At 43.5% G+C, this 21,701-nt stretch overlaps 1 protein-coding gene across 5 annotated transcripts in view; it reads left to right on the top strand.

Moving 5' to 3' along the window:
• Positions 1 to 14,142: 14,142 nt before the first annotated feature.
• dlgap1a (discs, large (Drosophila) homolog-associated protein 1a) overlaps positions 14,143 to 21,701 on the top strand; it is a 201,311-nt gene continuing 193,752 nt past the window's right edge. For 3 of the 5 annotated variants that reach the window (XR_005129136.1, XM_037531268.1, XM_037531269.1), the window contains exon 1: positions 14,144 to 14,318. The gene's annotated coding sequence lies outside the window, so the exon portion shown is untranslated. Of the gene's footprint in view, positions 14,319 to 21,701 lie in introns of all 5 variants that reach the window. The other 2 variants (XM_037531272.1, XM_037531271.1) reach the window with 2 other exon arrangements.

Here is a 21,701-nt window from a genome sequence, read left to right as displayed (position 1 = left end):
CCGATGGACGAAAACCTGAAAAGGATGCAAAATCGTAGATTCTGTCAGACAGATGACGCTGAGGGCCGCAGTGCTGCGGGGAATTATATCACCTAATGTAACAAATAACACATTAAATGCTCATTTTAGATCCGAATGCCCATTTCATTTGTCTAGATCTTATTCCAGCTTTACGAAATGCCAACAGTTACCAATTACAACCATGTTATGACTGACAAAGCATTTCTATAATAATAATAATAATAATTAGAATTAAAATCTATAGTAGAAGATCACAAAGTTATGAAATCCTCAAAAAAATCTTAGATTTTTTGTTTGTAGTGAACAACGTTTTTATTGGACAGCTAACCGTTATTATTACCGTCACCATAAATAGCATAAATAAATAAATAATAAACAATAAATCAATCTCTATGAGCTCTTTAGAATCATTTTCTTCTGTCATGTGTTGGCAATACATTTTGAGCAGTCCCGTTTTCATTGTACTATTAAAGTAGTAATCGCAGGCTTGCGCCACTAGGTGGCAGTGCAAAACCATTATCAGTGCCTCTGCTTGCTGACGCTTAATATAATTACTGTGAAAATACAGGCAACAGTGCTCAGAAGAGCTGGTCTAACTTTGCTATACATACATCTGATATATGGCTTTATATATGTTGTTTACGCATGTCAGTATTTAATACTGGATATACACCGGTCAGCCCTAACATTCTGACCACCTCCTTGTTTCTACCCTCGCTGTCCACTGTATCAGCTCCACTTACTGCATAGCTGCACTCTGTAGTTCTACAGTTACAGACTGTAGTCCATCTGTTTCTCTGATACTCTGTTCTTCAGTGGTAAGGACCCCCATGGACCCTCACAGAGCAGGTACTATTTGGGTGGTCGATCTTTCTTAGCACTGCAGTAACACTGATGGGGTGGTGGTGCATTAGTGTGTGTTGTGCTGGTGTGAGTGGATCAGACACAGCAGTGCTGCTGGAGTTTTTAGTTGGGATGGGGGCCTGTTTACCGCTGTGTTTCATCACCTCTTCTTTTACCAACACACTGTAAGCTTTTAGGAACTGAGGAGACACTGCTGTGGTTTTAAAAGGGAAATGTTTTCCATTTTTGTTACTTTTTTTGATACTGGATTTTAGCTGTTCATCAGTTCGGGGTCTCCTTTGTTGTTTTTTTTTTTATTTTATTTCATAACGTGGCAAGTGTTTTCATTGGTGAACGGTCTGGACTGCAGGCAGGTCAGTTTAGCACCCAGACTCTTAATACAGAGCTATGCTGTTGTAATACAAGCAGAACGTGGTTTGTCATCGTCTTGCTGAAATAAACAAGGCCTTTCCTGAAAAAGACGTCGTCTGGATGGCAGCACATGTTGCCAAAACATGTATATATGATTCAGCATTAATGTTGCTGTCACGGAGCAGCCGTGACGCTTACGCCAATCACACACCCACACTCATACACCCAGTCATTCACGCAAGCGCACAGGCACAGAGGCAACTATCTGCCGGCATTTTTAAAACTCTAGCTGACCTACTGCGAGAGTAGCACTGCATTTTTAATCCCGTTTGCTGTCTTGGTTTACCCGGTTTAAGCATTTCATATTTCACCCTTCGCCATAGCATCTCATTCGCATTTGTTACAGTGGGCAGGGAGGCCTACCGCCACTTCGTAGCATTTGTTTGTTTTCACTTCACCACTCGCATTTTCAACACGCGCCACAGTCCTAAATATCCATCCATCTGTTTAAAACATTGTGACAGTAATAACCACACTTACACATGTCCGTTTTTTTTTTAGTTTAATGGTTGTAGTGAGCTCTACAAATACCACAGGTTCGGTGGGTTTGCCAGCATGCCAAACGCTTTCTTTTCCTCGGACGAAACCGAGGGACTGGTCCAGTCTACAATTATTGTGGGGGAGTCAGTGCGCAGACTATTTTAGCGGGGGTGTTTTACTGAGCTTGGGGAAAATGTATTTGATAATGTGTAGTGGGGATTTTTGTTTAGTGAAAATTATTTTGGGTGTTTATGTATTTTGTGTTTATTCTTTTCTGTTATTTTTCATTAAGAATGTTGTTATTTAGTTGATTGATTTACTTGTGCAATTGGGCTCATCTGTGGGGAGGGGCTACGGGTATAGAAGCCCAGTAGAGGCTCCAGAGCAGAGGGGTCTTTTTGGTGTAGATGCTTTGGGAGAAGGTACTGTGCCTTGGCTGTTTAAAGTAGTTGTGTTCAGGGTCATTCCTTTGACTTAGCCTGGCAAACTTGAAGCCTGTTGCACTGTATTTTCTCTGTTTGACGAAAAGTTTTTGAAAAAAGAGAAAAAAAATAAAATAAAACGGGAAAGAAGCTTCACTACATCTCTCTGTCCACTCCACCACCGTTCATCCTTGCAACAGTTGCCTTCACAGGTGTGCATGTCATCCATGCCATGAGCACTAATGCCCCCCTAAACCATCACGAATACTTGCTTTTGAACTGTCTGCTGATAACAAGTTGAGTGGTCTTTAGCTTGGAGGACACAGTGTCCAGGATTTCCAAAACCAGTCTCAAATTGTGATTCGTCGGACCACAGCACACTTTTTCACTTCTCCTCTGTTTTAAATGAGCTCAGGCCCAGAGAAGGTGACAGCATTTCTGGATCCTGTTTATATTTGGGTTCTTCTTTGTGTTTTAGAGTTTAACAGCATTTGTGGATGCAGTGATGAACTGTGTTCACAGACAGTGGTTTTCAGAAGTGTTTCTGAGCCCATGCAGTGATTTCCACCACAGAATCATGTCTGTTTCTAATGCAGTGCTGCCTGAGGGCCCAAAGATCACGGCCAGCTAATACTGGTGTTTGGCCTTGCATACAGAGTTTTATCCAGCCTCTCTGGGATGCTTTTTTAATATGGAATCATGTTACTAACCTGTTGCCAATTGACCACCAGGTGTTTTTTTTTGTTTTTTTTGTTTTTTTTAGCATTACACAAATTTACCAGCCTTTTGTTGCTCCTGTTCCAACTTATTTGGAATGTATTACAGACATCAAATTCAAAATGGGCATATATTTTTCAAAAAACAATAAAATTTCTCAGCGTCAACATTAGGTGTGTTGTTTTTGAATCATTTTCAATGAAATATAGGGTTTACAAGATTTGCACATCATTGCGTTTTGTTTTTATTTACAATTTTCACAGTGTCCCAAGTTTTTTGGAATTGGGGTTGTATTTGAAATCAAAAACAGTCACACATCAGGTTTCTGTATGGCTTTCCTGGTGGCTTATTTAAAAGAAGAGGGAAAAAAAGAATAAGTACAAAGGAAATAATCCCATCCATGTTGCCGGTTTCTGGGAGGCAGCGCTAACTACCTGCATGTTCTCAGAGAGGAATCAAAACGCTTAAATATGCCAGTAAATTTCCAGAGACTCTGTTAAGTCCATGTTAAAAATGCATGTGCTGAGCTCTGAGCAGCTAAAGATCATTACAGAATTCAGCAAAAGTGATGCTGCTTGTACATTTCCATTTTGTGCTGTCACACTGAACCAATTTGCTAATGAACAAATGTTCGTTCATCACAAACACTGTAACTGCTACTGCTACTGCTACTGCTACTGCTACTGCAACTGCTACTGTAACTGCTACTGTAACTGCTACTGTTACTGTAACTGCTACTGTTACTGCTACTGTAACTGCTACTGCTACTGTAACTGCTACTGTAACTGTTACTGCTACTGTTACTGCTACTGTAACTGCTACTGCTACTGTAACTGCTACTGTAACTGTTACTGCTACTGTTACTGTTACTGTAACTGCTACTGTTACTGTAACTGCTACTGTTACTGCTACTGTAACTGTTACTGCTACTGTAACTGCTACTGTTACTGTAACTGCTACTGTTACTGCTACTGTAACTGCTACTGTAACTGCTACTGCTACTGTAACTGCTACTGTAACTGTAACTGCTACTGTTACTGTAACTGCTACTGTAACTGTTACTGTTACTGCTACTGTTATTGGTACTGTAACTGCTACTGTTACTGCTATTGTAACTGCTACTGTTATTGGTACTGTTACTGTAACTGCTACTGTTACTGCTACTGTAACTGCTACTGTTACTGTAACTGCTACTGTAACTGTTACTGTTACTGCTACTGTTATTGGTACTGTAACTGCTACTGTTACTGCTATTGTAACTGCTACTGTTATTGGTACTGTTACTGTAACTGCTACTGTTACATACAATCTTCCAGTGTACATGTTTAATGTATTAATATATATATGACATTTTGCTGGTCTTCTCTTGAGCATGTGTTGTTTTTACCACACTATTATTTTTTTATTTGAAAACTAAAAGAGCATAAAAATTGCCTTTTGGATGCTCGGGTTAAGGTTATAGTTAAGTTTAGGTTTAGATATTGTATTATTTAACTACAGTAACACAAAAATCAAAAGAAACCTATGAATGTCCTCATATGTATAGCAAAACAAACGTGTGGTTGTGTGTGTACCTTAAATATTAAATATCATTTTTTTTTTTTTACATTTTAAGCAAAACCAGTGTATTATTTATGTTTTGTACAATTTTAGAGTGAAAGAAAGGAAAGAAGCATCATTCAAGAGATTTGAGCTCTCAGATATTTACCATTTTACCTTGACCACCATGGTAGTGACTAGGTATGTTGCCCAAACTTTTGCTTTCAGCCCTTTTCCTTTTTTTTCTTTTCCTAAAGCTTGCTTTAAAGAAATGCATCATCTTTAACTTTACGCCTTTTGGAGATCAGGTCATCGTTTACTCTCCAAGCTATTTAGAGTTACAGGGATTTTGACCAGGGGTGTCCAAACTTTTGCATGCCACTGGATATATTTATAATGTTACTGAACATACGACTCAATACACATGTCGTATTTATTTTTGAGTAATATTTTCTATTGTGTATTTGTCTGTTGACACCTAGACCGAGCACTACTGACCAAACTATGCTCTGCCATCAAAACCTCACAGCAATGCTCAAAAATCTAGCCTTCAGAGTGGAGGCTGTTACTTCACCTTGATCTTGATTTTGAAAGAAACATTGGGTTAACAGGTGTCTACAAACTTCTGAATCTCGCAGAAAATCTAACGAGTCATTTCTAGTTGCCAGATATTTAGAAAAAGACAAATGCCTGGCTTTGGAAAATCACTCCACTTTCTATCCCCAAATTGGAAATGCCAGCTGCAGGTCAGAAGAGCAACATGTGGGTGAGTTCGGGCTCCTAATCAAGGCCAATCAGCCCCAAGCCCACTACAAATCAGGGCCAGTGAAAAGGAGTAAACGAGCTTCTTCCAGGTCCAGATGTGCCAGATGAGCCCCCTCCTCATGCCTGGCAAAAGGGCAGTAATAGCCGAGGCCTGAGGAGATGAAAGGTTTCATCAGGGTCTTTTTCAGTGATATGATTTGATTTGGACTTGGTTTGGAATGGGGTGGGCTGTGCATGAGCTGAGGGGTCGCTCTGAGCTGAGATGCTGCTTAGTCGAGACTTGAGACTAAGTTTTTGTTTTTTTTAGAGCTCTGGGTTCTTGGCCCTTCAATCATCTCCATGCACCCCTATGAGCCTCTTTAGCACAGAACAATGTGGCCTAATTGGACATTTTGCATCCCTTTGGTGTCATTTGGAGGCTTTGTTCATTCATTCAAGATAAAATAACACAGTGTCAGAAACCACACCAGTCTACTTGAGATGGCGCAACAATTTATCATGGCCAAAAAGGCGAATGTGTGACTCTTTAGCCATGCAGCTTGCAAAATGTTATAAGCTTCCATTGATTTGTTATTTACATTAGTCTCTTTGCACCAGAGCAAAACTCCATCCATCCATCCATCCATCCATCCATCCATCCATCCATCCATCCATCTATCCATCCATCCATCCATCCATCCATCATCTTCCGCTTCTCCGGGGTTCGGGTCGTGGGAGCAGCATCCTGAGCAATGAGGCCCAGACCTCCCTTTCCCCAGCCACTTCCACTAGCTCCCTGGGAGGGATTCCGAGGCGCTCCCAGGCCAGCTGGGTGATATAGTCACGCCAGCGTGTCCTGGGTCTTCCCCGGGGTCTCCTCCCCGGTGGACTTGCCTGTGACACCTCCCAAGGGAGGCGTCCAGGAGGAATCCTAACCAGATGCCCGAACCACCTCAACTGGCTCCTCTCAACGTGAAGAAGCAGCGGCTCTACTCCGAGTCCCTCCCGAACTCCCTTACCGAACTTCTCAGCCTATCTCTAAGGGAGAGTCCAGCCACCCTGCGGAGGAAACTCATTTCGGCCGTTTGTATTCGCGATCTCGTTCTTTCGGTCATTACCCAAAGCTCATGACCATAGGTGAGGGTGGGAACGTAGATCGACCAGTAAATCGAGAGCCTTGCCTTATGGCTCAGCTCTTTCTTTACCACAACAGACCGGTAAAGAGCCCGCATCACTGCTGACCCAGCACCAATCCGCCTGTCAATCTCCCGCTCCCTTGTACCATCACTCGTGAACAAGACCCCGAGATACTTAAACTCCTCCACTTGAGGCAAGAGCTCATCCCCGACCTAGAGAGGGCTCTCCACCCTTTCCCTTGTGAGAACCACGGCCTCGGATTTGGAGGTACCGATCCTCATCCCGGCCGCTTCACACTCGGCTGCAAACCGATCCAGTGAAAGCTGAAGTTCACGGCCTGATGTCCCCAATAGGACCACATCATCTGCAAACAGCAGCGATGTGACCCTGAGGTCACCAAACCGGACACCCTCCATCCCCTGACTGCGCCTAGAAATTCTATCCATAAAAATTATGAATAGAATCGGTGACAAAGGGCAGCCCTGACAGGGTCCAACTCTCACTGGGAACAAGTCTGACTTACTGCCGGCCATGCGAACCAAACTCCTGCTTTGTTTGTACAGGGCCTGAATGGCTCGTAGCCTTCTCCAAATCCACAAAGCACATGTGGACTGGTTGGGCAAACTCCCATGAACCCTCCAGAATCCTGGAGAGGGTAAAGAGTTGGCCCAGTGTTCCACGACCAGGGCGGAACCCGCACTGCTCCTCCTGAATCCGAGGTTCGACTATCAGCCGGACTCTCTTCTCCAGTACCCCTGCATAGACCTTGCCAGGGAGGCTGAGGAGTGTGATTCCCCTATAGTTGGAACACACCCTCCGGTCCCCCTTTTTAAAAAGAGGCACCACCACCCCAGTCTGTCCTCATCAGTGACTGTCAGTCATGTCCACGCAATGTTGAAAAGGCGTGTCAGCCAAGAAAGCCCCACAACATCCAGAGCCTTGAGGAACTCGGGACGGATCTCATCCACCCCTGGAGCCCTGCCGCCAAGGAGCTTCTTAACTACCTTAGCGACTTCGGCCTCAGTAATGGACAAGCCTATTCCCGTGTCCCCAGACTCTGCTTCCTCACTGGAGAACATGTTGGTGGGATTGAGAAGGTCCTCAAAGTATTCCTTCCACCGCCCAATGACGTCTTCAGTCGAAGTCAGCAGCACACCATCTCCACTATATACAGTGCTAGTGGCACACTGCTTTCCCCTTCTGAGTTGCCTGACGGTTTGCCAGAATCTTTTCGGAGCTGACTTAAAGTCACTTTCCAAGGCCTCACCGAACTCTTCCCACACCCAGGTTTTTGCCTTGGCAACGACTGAAGCCGCAGATCGCTTGGCCTGTCGATACCTGCCAGCTGCCTCTGGTGTCCTACAGGCCAACCATGTCCGGTAGGACTCCTTCTTCAGCTTGACGGCATCTCTCACCTGGGGTGTTCGAGGATTACCACCCCGACAGGCACCAACTACCTTGCGACCACAGCTACAGTCAGCTGCTTCAACAATGGAGGAGCGGAACATGGCCCATTCTGAGTCAATGTCCCCCACCTCCCCCGATATCTGGTCAAAGTTCTGACGGAGGTGTGAGTTGAAGATCAATGTCTGGTTCCTATCACCATCACTGTGAACAATTTTGCGTTAAACCATTCTAAATGACTTTGTTTACATCTTAGCAGTTTAGTTATACAAACATTTTCTGGAAAAACGAGCTCCCTTGGGTTAAAGTCTTCAATTGTACAATTGTACATGCATGATTTTTTTTTTAATTAAAATATATATATACATATATATATATATATATATATATATATATATATATATATATATATGTGTGTGTGTGTGTGTGTGTGTGTGTGTGAGTGTGTGTGTGAGTGTGTTTTCTTAATTTCATTTACAAAATCAATAAAATGTCATTCAACCAAGATGCCCAAACTTTTGTCTATGAAATCTTAGCGCGCTTGATGAACGAGGAGCTCCAGCACGACTGAAATTACTTCAGCAAGACTGAGTCGTGTATTCCTATATATAGTACGTTGAGCATTTCCTAATGCCCTATGCATTCTGTCATATTAATGTTTTATATAAATGCAGGGAGGACATGTACAGTAGAGCTGTAAGTACAGTAAAATGCAGGTATCAGGCTGCAGCTAGTTGTGTTCTGATTTAATAAGAGCTGACAGCTCCACAAACATTCTCAGTGTGAATATCCTTACCTGCAATTGCCTTAGGTGAGGCAATGACAGCATGTTTACATCGGACACTGTAATTCCAGCCCAAATACACAGAGTTTACAGCTGATTGGCTTCAACTACAACCCCAAGTTGGGACGCAGTGCAAAATATAAACAAAAGCAAAAGCAAAAGCAAAAGAGATGTGCAAATCATTTAAACCATGTTTTAAATTGAAAGTAATACTATTTTCATACTATTTTCATATAATACTATAAGACAACAAATCAAATGTTGAAACTGGGAATTTTTATTGTTTTCTGAAAAATATATGCACATTTGGTATTTGATACCAACAACACTTGGGACGGAGGCAACAAAAGACTGGTAAGTTGTGTAATGCTAAAAAAGCACCTGGTGGTTGGCAACAGGTCAGTAACATGATTGGGTATAAAAGAACATCTCAGAGAGTCTTTCAGAAGTGAAGATGAGGAGGGGTTCCACACTCTGCTAAAGACTGCACAATCAAATTCAAATTCAAGAAAACCGTAAACCAGTATTTGCTGGCCGTGATCTTTGGGCCCTCAGGCAGCACTGCATTAAAAACAGACATGATTCTGTAGTGGAAATCACTGCATGGGCTCAGAAACACTTCTGAAAACCACTGCCTGTGAAAACAGTTCATCACTGCATCCACAAATGCTGTTAATATGTTATGCTGTACATAAACAGGACTTAGAAATGCTGCCACCTTCTCTGGGCCTGAGCTCATTTAAAACAGACTGAGGCGAACTGAAAAAGTGTTCTGTGGTCCGACGAATCACAATTTGAGATTTTGGAAATCCTGGACACTGTGTCCTCCAGGCCAAAGACCACTCAGCTTGTTATCAGTTCACAGTTCAAAAGCCAGTATTCATGATGGTGTAGACGTGCATTAGCGCCATTCAGACAACGTCTTTTTCAGGGAGGGTCTTACTTATTTCAGTAAGACAATGTAAAACCACGTTCTGCACGTATTACAACAGCATTGCTCCATATTAAAAGTGTCCGGGTGCTAAACTGCCCTTCCTGTGTTCCAGACCTGTCACCACTCATAACATTTGCCACATTATGGCATGAAAATTACAACAAAGGAGACCCTGAACTGATGAGCAGCGGAAATCATTTTTGTTTAAATTACATATTTTCAGCCTACCCTAGTGCATTAGCACACACAGACGTATCTATAGCCAAGAAGGTAAAATGGACTTAAAATGTTGTGGTTCCCAAGGTTTTTGTTAAACGGTCTAAATGGCTCTTCGTTACATTTGGGTTGCCAACCCCTGACCTAGAGAAATATGCAGTCAGTCATACATGTATTATCTACACCCAGTTTTTGTACGATCCTCCCACGTCTTGCAAAGTCCTCTCCTTGTGCGGCAGCTTTGACCACAACACAGGCCTGATTTGCCCCTGAAACCGTCACGAAAAGCACAATTCATCAGCCCTTGATGTAGAATGACCCTCTACTCATGTGTGCGGGGTACTTAAGGTAAAGGAGCATCTCAACTGTTAGATGATGCATGCAGCAACTATGTTGTCATTCCTTTTGGCCGCAGTGACACCAGGTAAGGAGATGCATATGTGTGTGAGCGAGTGTTTGCTGAAAGTTCCAGCGGAGCTGTCACCCCTTATTACAGTCAGAGCAGAACTAGCTGCAGCTTTCTTCCTGTGTGCGGTCACCCACAATGAAGAGGGGCAGATCCCAGAGTTGAAAACACTAGGACGCTGGTGAACTCTGCTGCTGTCCAACTACTTGTCTTCGGATTAAAATAATTTTATCCTTCCGCTTAGCCCAAATGCAGTTGATCAGCCAAGACCTTATATTTTTGCTTCTTTAGTTTTGCACTCATTTGACTCATTTTCTGATTAAATGTTAGGAAATCCAGTTTAAACAAGGCAAACTCAAAGTTAATGTAGCTAACAAGCTTAATGGCATCATGTAAACTAAGACCTTATATTTTTGCTTCTTTAGTTTTGCACTAGAGTGCCAAAGCTAATGTGGTCAAGACTCGTCCATGTCTTAGAGATAACACTTCATCACACAGTGTCAGAAACCACGTAAGCAACTCTGCTTGAGATTTCTTGATGACTCAGGGTGGTTTGCAGCACGCAGGTGCTGATTTCATGATGCTGAATTGGCGCCTATGTGCCTCCTTCCTGTGTTACCTACATTAACCTAGGTGATGTGGAAAACAGCACATGAAATATTCATACTCACAAGTACAGCTACCATATAGGTGCACTTTACGTTTACACACAGTGATTTGTGGCTCATCTGGGTGCGGCTAAACTTATGACCCCCCCCCCTCCCCCCCAATTATTACTTTGATGGGCCGTTTTCAGCGCAGCAGTGGAATGATTCACTCATTTTCTGATTACATGTTTGGAAATCCAGTTTAAACAAGGCAAACTCAAAGTTAATGTAGCTAACAAGTTTAATGGCATCATGTAAACTACATGCTTAAACCATTTCCACACTCGCATTGAGTAGGTCAGTAACCAGAAACAATAACATTGTGACAACCTCCTTGTTTCTACGCTCATTGTCCACTTTATCAGCTCCACTTACTGTATAGCTGCACTTTGTAGTTCTACAGTTACAGACTGTAGTCCATCTGTTTCTCTGATACTCTGTTACCCTGTTCTTCAGTGGTCAGGACCCTGCCGTGGTGGTGGTGTGTTAGTGTGTGTTGTGCTGGTCTGAGTGGATCAGACACAGCAGTGCTGCTGGAGTTTTTAAACACCTCAGTGTTGCTGCTGGACTGAGGATAGTCCACCAACCAAAAATATCCAGCCAACAGCGTCCTGTGGGCAGCGTCCTGTGACCACTGATGAAGGACTAGAGGATGACCAGCACAAACTGTGCAGCAGCAGATGAGCTGTCGTCTTTACATCTACAAGGTGGACCGACAAGGTAGGAGTGTCTGAGAGACAGTGAGTGGACACAGTGTTTAAAAAGTCCAGCAGCACTGCTGTGTCTGATCCACTCGTACCGGCGCAACACACACTAACACACAACCACCACCATGTCAGTACCTGCTCTGTGAGGGTCCATGGGGGTCCTGACCACTGAAGAACAGGGTAACAGAGTATCAGAGAAACAGATGGACTACAGTCTGTAACTGTAGAACTACAGAGTGCAGCTATACGGTCAGTGGAGCTGATAAAGCGGACAGTGAGCGTAGAAACAAGGAGTTTTGTGTTGTACTATTATACAATATTCTGTATCACAGCGTTAGGGCCTCAAGTCTCATCACAATGACAGAATGATTTTATATACTTTTAAGTATTTATATCATTTTAAGTATTTATATCATTTTAAGTATTTATATCATTTAAAGTATGAATGATATACTTTTTTAAGCTGTGGTGAGAAGTGAAGATGCATCCTGTTGTCTGTTTTTTCATCCCATTTTAGCTCATTTTCTTCTCTGTGCTTTACAATATAAGTGCTGCTAAGCTTGAGATTATGTAGGGATGCTTGTAATCGAGTACTTGGAGTCAGGTGGTCTCAGTTAAACGTAGTCTAGGAATTCAAGACGTTACTATGGAAAGACCCAAGAGGGTAATGGCTGTACAGTCACAACAGCAAAGAGAACTATACAGCACAAGCATAAGTCAATGGGCTAGATGATCAATCAATAGCTGAAAACGATTAATTCATCATTTTCTTTTCTTCCTGTTGAAGGATGGAACCCCATATGTAAAGTTACTCTGCTTGGCATTGCATAAAACACGACATGGATCACGCATGCTGGCCCAATAAGGCTCCTTTGTAAGGATTGGGATCATCTACAGTGGTGAAATTTCATTGAAAGCAAAATTACAACCTGTAGGTTTGAGCTTCATTTTTTTTTCATGAATAAAACTGTGAATTCCCTGTGCCTGCAAAAGATGAAGCCTTCATTCATAAGCCTCATTAGAGCTGGTGTGGTTTTACCTGTGTTTGAATTTGTAATTTAATGATCAGCAATGAGATCTGGAAGTTATGGAAGCCAGTTTGTACCAATGGAAAAAAAAGGCCATTTATTATGTCATAAATTAAGAACATTTCTCGTACTTGACTTACTACCTTATAATTATAAGTTACCAGTGAATAATGATTAGAAAGTAAGTCATAATTGGAAAAAGAAAGTCATGATTACGAGACACTAAGTCATAATTATGAGACCATATCTCATTTTGTATGAGATAACAGGTCATAATTATGATAAACTAAGTATTAATTATAAGATACTGTCATATTTGATAAACTATTCATTGAGAGGAGGACTGGATTGGTCGGTTGCCCCAGGGACTAAAAGCATGGGAGGAGTGGCCATGCAAAGTGGCCATGTGCAGACTCTTGAAGGCCCCGTGCTCCCAGGAAGACTTATTAGACTTATAGATTTATTATAGAGAAGTTTGGATGTTTAATCTGTGTTTATTTTGCTGGACTATGGACTTGGTATGTGGGGTTAAGTGTCTACCAGAGTGGAATCCTATGGCTTTTCTGCTGCGTTGATCGTCACTGAGCTGTGGCTCTCCTGTGCTGCCTGCATCTTCTTCAACAACATTACAGTATGTTCTAAACTCCAGCAGTCTGGCACTTGGAGATGCAAGTGCGAGTGATGAACGTATGAGACAAATTACTTGAGAAATGTGGGTGTTAAACAGCATTTAACACTGTTTTTGCTGGGCCTGAGACGCTGTTGTGTGCTCACTTGTACACAGTACAGGTTTATATATATTTTTTCTTATTGTTTGTTTTCCTTTCTTTACCCTATCATCTTTTCCTTCACCTGGAAAGTTACCAAGTTCTGTACTCACAGAACTCCTTGTTTCTACGCTCACAGTCCAGTTTATCAGCTCCACTTACTGCATAGCTGCACTTTGTAGTTCTACAGTTACAGACTGTAGTCCATCTGTTTCTCTGATACTCTGCTACCCTGTTCTTCAGTGGTCAGGACCCCCATGGACCCTCAGAGAGCAGGTACTATTCGGGTGGTGGTTCATTCTCAGCACTGACGTGGTGGTGGTGGTGTGTTAGTGTGTGTTGCGCTGGTCTGAGTGGATCAGACGCAACAGTGCTGCTGGAGTTTATAAACGCTGTGTCCGCTCACTGTCCACTCTATCAGACACTCCTACCTCGTCGGTCCACCTCGTAGATGTAAAGTCAGAGACGACAGCTCATCTGCTGCTGCATGGTGTGTGTTGGTCATCCTCTAGCCGTTCACCAGTGGTCACAGCACGCTGCCCGCAGGATTTTTTTGATCGGTGAACTCTTCTCAGTTCAGATTGCGTCTGATCCACTTGTACCAGCGCAACACACACCAACACACCACCACCACCACGTCAGTGTCAAAGCAGTGCTAAGAATGATCCACCAACCAAATAACACCTGCCCCGTGGTGGTTCTGTGGGGGTCCTGAGCGTTTGTCGCATTTGTTTATGTTAATTATGTAAGCATTAACTCAAACAGAGGTCTCACGAGTGGTTTCATAAGGAATCCTCGACAAACCCGCCGGTGACGTCAGAGATTTGCAGCCCGAGCCACTTACTGCTGCACCGCTTGAGTCCATTCCGGCTGCGGATCCGCTCCGGGTTTTCCAGCAGCGTCTAAAGCCGAGCCGCGTAGCCGCAGCAGCAGAGCCGCACGCAGGCAGGTGTGAGGAGGGAGGGGGGGGCAGCGCACGGCGTTTATACCACCGACCGTCCTCCTTCATTCATCGACACAGCTCTCCTCACGCCGCTCAGCCGCTATCAGCATTTGAGGATTATGAATTGTGATTAACAGAGCGCGCGAGGTAAGCGTTTCCTCTGCTATTCTGGGCTTCTGTTCCAGTTTAATCACGGCGGCGCTGGACGCCTGGTTTTCTCCGGGAGATTGCGCTTAATTGCTGAGGCGAGAGCGCCGTGCGGTTGGAGACCTGGGGGGGATGCAGCGTGGCTGTCAGTCATTGAAAAAAGGAGTCGATCCTGTTTGAGCACTGACCTGTGAAACGGCCGAAGGCTTAAATGACCTAAACGCAGCCTCCTCGCTGAGCTTTGCGCTTCGTTAATGGAACAAAGACCGGTCTCCTGGCGATTTGTGTCCACTTTTCACCGTTGCCTTCAGCGCTGATCCGGTGATGTGTGTTGAGCCGTCAGTGGTCACTGCTTTGCGCAACAGGACTGCATGTGAACGGGCATTGGGCACCAGTGTATGAGTTCAGTCCCTTTGCATCGCCTGTATGTCTCTCGGCTCTGGTTACGAGCGCTCCATTGATGCCTAAAGGGGAATTCCGCCTCTTTTCCAAAATTTCTGCATAATTCATTGGTTGAGATGTGAGCCAAGTCGCTCGGAGTGGTTTGAAGATTTGATACTCATGTGCAGATGAGCTGACTCTGATGTCTTTACAGTGGCGGTGATGGGAACCAGGGGTCACAATGTCTGCATTATTGAAATAATGTGATGTGTAACTCTGTAAAAGGGGAATTCCACCACATTCCTCGAAATTTCTGAGTGATTCAGTCATTGAGATGTTGCTGGTTTGCTTGTAGAGAAACTTACAGGCTCAGATTTCGCCACAGTGGTGATGACAGCAAACGGGCTCACAGTAAAAAGGAGTCAAAATTGTTGAGTAGTTCAGTTGAGATTTAACTGTGTGGTTTGATTGTAGAGAAACTTGCAGCCTCTGAGTTCTTTATAGTGGTGGTGATGGGAGCAAGGGGTCACCGTGTCTTCAATGCAAATATAGCCGTTATGTACACAGGCGTCTTCTTAGATTTTATATGTAATGTTATGATGGTAAAATAGTCATGAATCTCGAAAAACAACCAAAAACCTTATACCTAAGTCTGTAAATCAGCGTCCCAGTTGTTAGGCAGCATATTTGGGGGCAGTCGTGGGCTGGAGGTTAGGGAACTGGCCCTGTGACCGGAAGGTTGCTGGTTCAGTCCCTGGTGCTGACAGTCCATGACTGAGGTGTCCTTGAGCAAGACACCTAACACCCAATTGCTCCCTGGGCACCGTGCATAGGGCCGCCCACCTCTCTCTGTGTGTGTCTGGTGTTTCACTTCACTATTAGTTAACTTATTCATAACTGTGAACAGTTTCTCTAGAAAAGAGCCTCACACCAAACCACTCTGAATGACTTCGTTGACATGTTTCTGTTTAATTTTGCAGAATTTTGGAAAGGTGGTGGGGGTTTCCCTCATCAGTGTGGATTTGATTGCTGAAATCCTTGTTGTACTTACTACTGAGCCTTCCGTGGTCTGTAGTTTCTTAGCCTTGCAAAGTTGCATATAAGTTTTTAAAGTGCAGCAATTCCAACCTGAGATCAGACGTTGGTGAAGGTTGATTGGAACACACATTTTTCCTCCTTATTAATCATCACAACCTGTGTCCGTGCTCAAGCCCTCTTCAAATCTGTCCCCTCTAGGGTCTGCACCATGTTATGAGGTCACCACCCCCCTCTTCAAACCTTATTGATTGAACCGGAATTGCTGTTATTGCTCTGTGATACATCTTGCATGATAAGTTGCCCTTGTGATAAGTTTGAAGCAGATTCCTTTGATTTCCCCCAGTATTTTCTTAAATCATGAAATCAGTTTATACTTTATGGTCAGGATCTTACGAGGAGCCCTAGTGCAGAAAGCAGTAAAGAGCCTCTTATATGAACAAGGCGGTGTAATTTGCTTGTCTTGTGTACTCGCCATCATGTCTTAAGCAAACTGGTGCTGTATTGTGGGCTAATGGTTGACAAACAGTGCTGTGCAAAAGTCAGAGACCTCCATTCTTCTTTAGTGTCCTCTCTGAATGGCGATTAAGGACGAGCTACTCATTTATACCAATTTATACAACTCAAATTATACCAAAGCCTCAACAGCTGTTCACTTTCTTTTCTGCAGGGATATTTTTCCACACCTCCAAAGTTCAGTCTTAGGCTCCGTTTGCACAGCGGGTAAAAGTGGCCCAAATCCGACCTTTTTCCTCATATGTGACGCAGATGTGTGTCTGTGTGTCAGTGTAAACAGCAAAAATCACACTGAATCTGATATTTTCAATTCCGATTTGAGACGCTTTCATATGTGGCACTGAAATCCAGTCCGTATCCGGTCTGTGGCAATGCGATTTAGTCTGAACAGCCAGATCGGAATTCATGCGACTTTTACGTCACTCCAACTCGACATTCGTCATAATTTCACGCTGCTGAAACATCAACATTTTGGCTGATGAGCTTTGGGTAATGACCGAAAGAACGAGATCGCGAATACAAGCGGCCGAAATGAGTTTCCTCCGCAGGGTGTCTGGACTCTCCCTTAGAGATAGGGTGAGAAGTTCGGTCATCCGGGAGAGACTCGGAGTAGAGCCGCTGCTTCTTCACGTCGAGAGGAGCCAGCTGAGGTGGTTCGGACATCTGGTTAGGATGCCTCCTGGACACCTCGGGAGGTGTCACAGGCAAGTCCACCTGGGAGGAGACCCCAGGGAAGACCCAGGACACGCTGGCATGACTATATCGCCCAGCTGGCCTGGGAGCACCTTGGAACCCCCATGGATGGATGGATGGATGGATGGATGGATGGATGGATGGATGGGTTGGTTCTGTACCTGAAGGATGGACAGAAACACCTGTGGATGTTTTCAGATCTGAAGCAGCTTGATTTTCTCCTCTCTCTCAAAGATGAAAGCTTTAAGTGCTGTTTATCTGATGGAGACAGTTTTGGTCTTCCAGGTCTTGCATGGTTGTTAGGAGACCTATTTTCTGTGTTAATACTTGTGTAGTGGTTGGTTAGTGTAGTGGATAACACCTCTGCCTTCTATACTGTAGACTGGGGTTCAATCCCCTACTTGGTCAAGACTTCTAACACCACCTTGGCCTACCTGTGTAAAAATGCTGAAGCTGTAAGTCGCGCTGGATAAAAGCATCTGCCACATGTAAATATCATTAGGGGGCTCAGTGCGACAGCCGTTGATTACAGCTCTGTGTGTTTAGTGCACGCTTTCATGGACTCAAATTCCTTGACTTACACTCTGCTGTGCTTGTTAAGCCCTTATGATTTGTCTGAAATCAGAATTGATCACAAAAAGCTTTTTCTCCAATATCTTTTTAACATTAATGCGCTTGTTCGCTGATTTGGTTGCACCTCTGAGAATTGCATGTGTTTGAAGTCTTCTCTGAAGAAATGCGCTCCAGTTTTTCCCGAAATCCGATGAACACACTTTCAGTGAGATGACTCATTGGTTAGCGATGCGATTAAGGGTAGCTTTAGTGGAAACATCGCTGAAACATCGTCAGTGAAGTGGCCCTCATATAGCTGCTCGGTGATGTTTAGGGAGAGATGACAGGCCAGAGAGATAGAGAGAGAGGGAGAGAGAGAGAGAGAGAGAGAGAGAGAGAGAGAGAGAGAGAGAGAGAGAGAGAGAGAGGGGGGTGCTGCTAGGACAGGATGCATAATCAGATTCATTAGAGCAGAGAGTCCACTGTGTCAAGTGCTCTGGAGCACTTTTTATTTTTTCCATTTAACAATGTACTCATTCTGTAACTCCCTGTGTTGAATCACAGTGTGTCAATGTATAGCTCCAGGTCCTATGCTTTGTTGTAAAGAGAGAGAGAGAGAGGGAAAGAGGGAGGGAAGGAGAGAAAGGGGGGGCAAGCCTCTCTGTGGTCCTTTCTAGTTTCTCCTCTTCCCCAATAGATTTTTTGATGTTGAAATTAAGGCAGCATGAGCCCCGGAATCATATGATTTAAACATGAGTCATGAAAACTGGCAGGAAATTCATGAGCTGATAGTAAAAAGAGGAGCTTGAAGGAGTGGATAGTTCAGACAGCGTCTACATGAATGCTCATATGAAGGCTCGAATCGGCCTTGATGTGTTGGTAAACCGATAAATCAGACAAGCTTGACTCTACAGTTCTGAAAGGCAAATGCTTGTTCATGGACGTTTTATGCTTGTTTATGTACGTGCTCTCGGTGCATCATAAGGCCTGTCACGATTATTGCATTATTGCTTGATGCCAATTATGTGACATAAGCCGACTACAGGTGTTTTCTACAGTTAGCTTTCACAATCATATGCTCACATTGAAAAAAAAAAACAATGTGCATTGAATACATTTTCATCAGTCAGGCTAATTTGAGGAAAATGCATTACAGACAGCCATAATTATTAGACTGAAATTGGTCACTAGAAATCTACGTGCATATTTGAATCATAAGCATCATGTCTAGCTTTTCCACAAGAGAGCGCTGTTAGCATTCAGGGTGCTTTTGTATGTGTCACTAAAGTTGAGGAAACCCACACCAGTGGGATGCACGAGTAATGCATAGATACAAATTGCATTAATTAGTATGTTTTGTTGTTGTGATACTGTAATATTTTGATACTTAATCATCAAAATAGTTAGTGGAGTGGTGTGGAGTGGTTGGTTAGTGTAGTGGGTAACACCTCTGCCTTCTACACTGTAGACTGGGGTTCAATAAGAGTCCTTGGGCAAGACTCCTAACACCACCTTGGCCTACCTGTGTAAGTTGTTAAATTGTAAGTCGCTCTGGATAAGAGCGTCTGCCAAATGCCGTAAAAAATTTATAGTTGATACATTACTCAGTTGGTGTTAGAGGTATGTGGAGGGGGGTAACTTTTAGATGTATCGCGTTGTGGACATGAACGATTCTGAATCAATCCACAAATGTCAAAAATCCTATTTCTACATTTTATTTTAAAACGTAATGTAGACGGAACGCAAAAGGCAGAACTTGGAAGTGTGGGAGGGCAGCACCTGGACAGTCTGGGGCGGCATATGACAAAAACACACCTGGATGAGTGAGAAATCCGACGAGCACCGTCTGCATAAAAAGCTGGGTTAGGTCAGGAGTCGACAACCCAAATGTTAAGAAGAACCCATTTGGCCTTTCAACAGAAGTCAAACCGCCTTGGGAGCCACATTGTAAGTCCAGTATGTCTCAGTATGTGCTGATGAATAAATAAAATGGAAAACACAGACTTTCAGGATTAGCTGTAGCCGCTTTCCTCCCATCCCAAATTTCACCTCCACATTTAACCCATCCGTGAAGTGAAACACCACACACACACTAGAGGGCGGTGAGCACACTCGCCCGGAGCAGTGGGCAGCCCAATCCGCAGCGCCCAGGGAGCAGTTGGAGGTTAGGTGTCTTGCTCAAAGACACCTCAGTCATGTGCTGTCGGCTCTGGGGGCGAACTGGTGCCCTTCAGGTCACGAGGCTGGTTCCCTGACCTCCAGCCCACGACTGCCCACTGCCCACTAAATGTGACGGTTATTCAAATGACTTTTTTCTTTTTTTTTTCCAATATTTTAATGGTTTAGATCATCAGATATTAGCCAGTATTTGTTGCAGCTCCTTTCACTTTGAAACGTCTGCTATTAGCAGCCCAGCTATACAGTATTCAGCTGTTTTTTTTTCAGGCCTGTTCCTGAAAAAAAAGAGTGAGGAGCCAGCAAGCTTTGAGCTGTGTCCCTGGCCAGCACCAGATGAGTGGGCCCGGGTTAAGACTGGCTTTATTTGGAAATAGGGATGAAATAATCTTATTAGGAAGTGTTCCGTAAAGCTCAATTAAAGACAATAATCAGTTTAAAATAATATGCCTCGGGGCAACTCACGTCCCGCAACCGTGACTCGCTCTGCTGCAGCAAAGTCCCACTCCTCTTCCTTTAAAGCTACTTTGAAGTTCACAGCTCGCACCAAAAATCCATTAAAAACTATTTAGTCATGCAAATATGGACTGATGTGAGAGGTGGGATGGCGGAGGACGGAGCCAAGAGCGCGTGCGCGCCCGTTTGTGACGGCGCAATGCGTCAAACCGATCACTTTAATGCTCTCTGACTTTCGATTTGATCAGCTCCTTTCACATGACTCAGCTGAGCTGACACACTTTCATAGCACATTACCATCACATGGGCTGGAGAGGCTCCTCGCTATCTCATCTTACGACCTCATCAGAGTGCATTAAACGCTCCGTAAGCTCAGACTACATGCTAAAGATGCAGACACGGGTGGACTCGAGCTCATCAAGTCGTCAGGGTCTTTATAAGAGACTAATATAATGGGAAATGATAGTGTTAGAGGTTAATACAATGGAAAATCACATTTTCCTCATTTATTTGAATAAAAATGATGTAGTATGTACAGTTTGCAAACATACCATTTACTCCCCAGTCTGTACAGTCCCATTGTGAAACCAGTGTATTTACATATGTGCCTAATTTGCAGTTTTGCCCCGCCCATTCACGTTGAAGTTATAAGTAGTGTTACAGCCTCGGCTGCTTTTTTACCAATATACAATACAACCAATCAGAAACAGTCAAACTGTTTTAAAGACCTAGAAACAAACAACACTCCAAGGTAAAAATGAACTACGGCTCAAATCCAAACAAATTCTCGGGGTGGTTAAAGCTTGGCCTACATTGTTTTCACCAATGTGAAGTCATATGAATGCTTTCATTCATCAAAACACCCACAGAAACTCATCTAGAGAGCAGAGGGGTACTTGGATGTCGTTTTTGGGTGGGCAATTGAATTATTTGGGTGGGCAACAGCAACAATGTTTTTTGTAAACTGGCTATGTAAACAAGGAGAAAATACAGTTACTACATCTGATTTTTCTAGTTGGGTGTCAGTCATCTGCCTCTCATTGTGTGTAATTAGTGGATTTGTGTGTCTGTCTACAATTTGTGAGAACAGACCAATGGACATTCTGGAAAGAATGGAAGAACTGACCCATCGCACCAGAAACGTTGGTGTAAAATGGCGTGCAAAGAGTTTACAGATGCTGAAGTCCTCAGCAGTTTTGGAAAGTAGCGGTAAAGGCAAGCATTTCAATATGAAACATATGAGTAATATTTCATATGCAAGAACCTGTAAAGATGTGAAAATAATTTAACAATAAATGGTCTTAAACGCCTGAGTTAATGTATAACTCCTAATTCACCCGTTAACTCTGGTCACCATAGCAATGCAGAAAACAATCTCACATAGCTAATAGCAAATGAAAGAGAGAGATTTAAGACAAACACTGATAATTTGCAGACAAATTGACTTATTTGCATTTATGAGCACTCAGCTGGTTTCCTGATACATTTAATCTGCTAGAAGAAACTGTCAAATACTAGTCACAAAGTTGAAGTCGGCTTCTCAGGTGAATTTATCTTGCTGTACTATTTAAAGTG

Source organism: Pygocentrus nattereri, chromosome 19 (genome assembly GCF_015220715.1).
Source record: "Pygocentrus nattereri isolate fPygNat1 chromosome 19, fPygNat1.pri, whole genome shotgun sequence".
NCBI classification, from domain to species: Eukaryota; Metazoa; Chordata; class Actinopteri; order Characiformes; family Serrasalmidae; genus Pygocentrus; species Pygocentrus nattereri.
The sequence above is the reverse complement of the archived record's forward strand: the minus strand, read 5'-3'. Positions and strand labels throughout refer to the sequence as shown.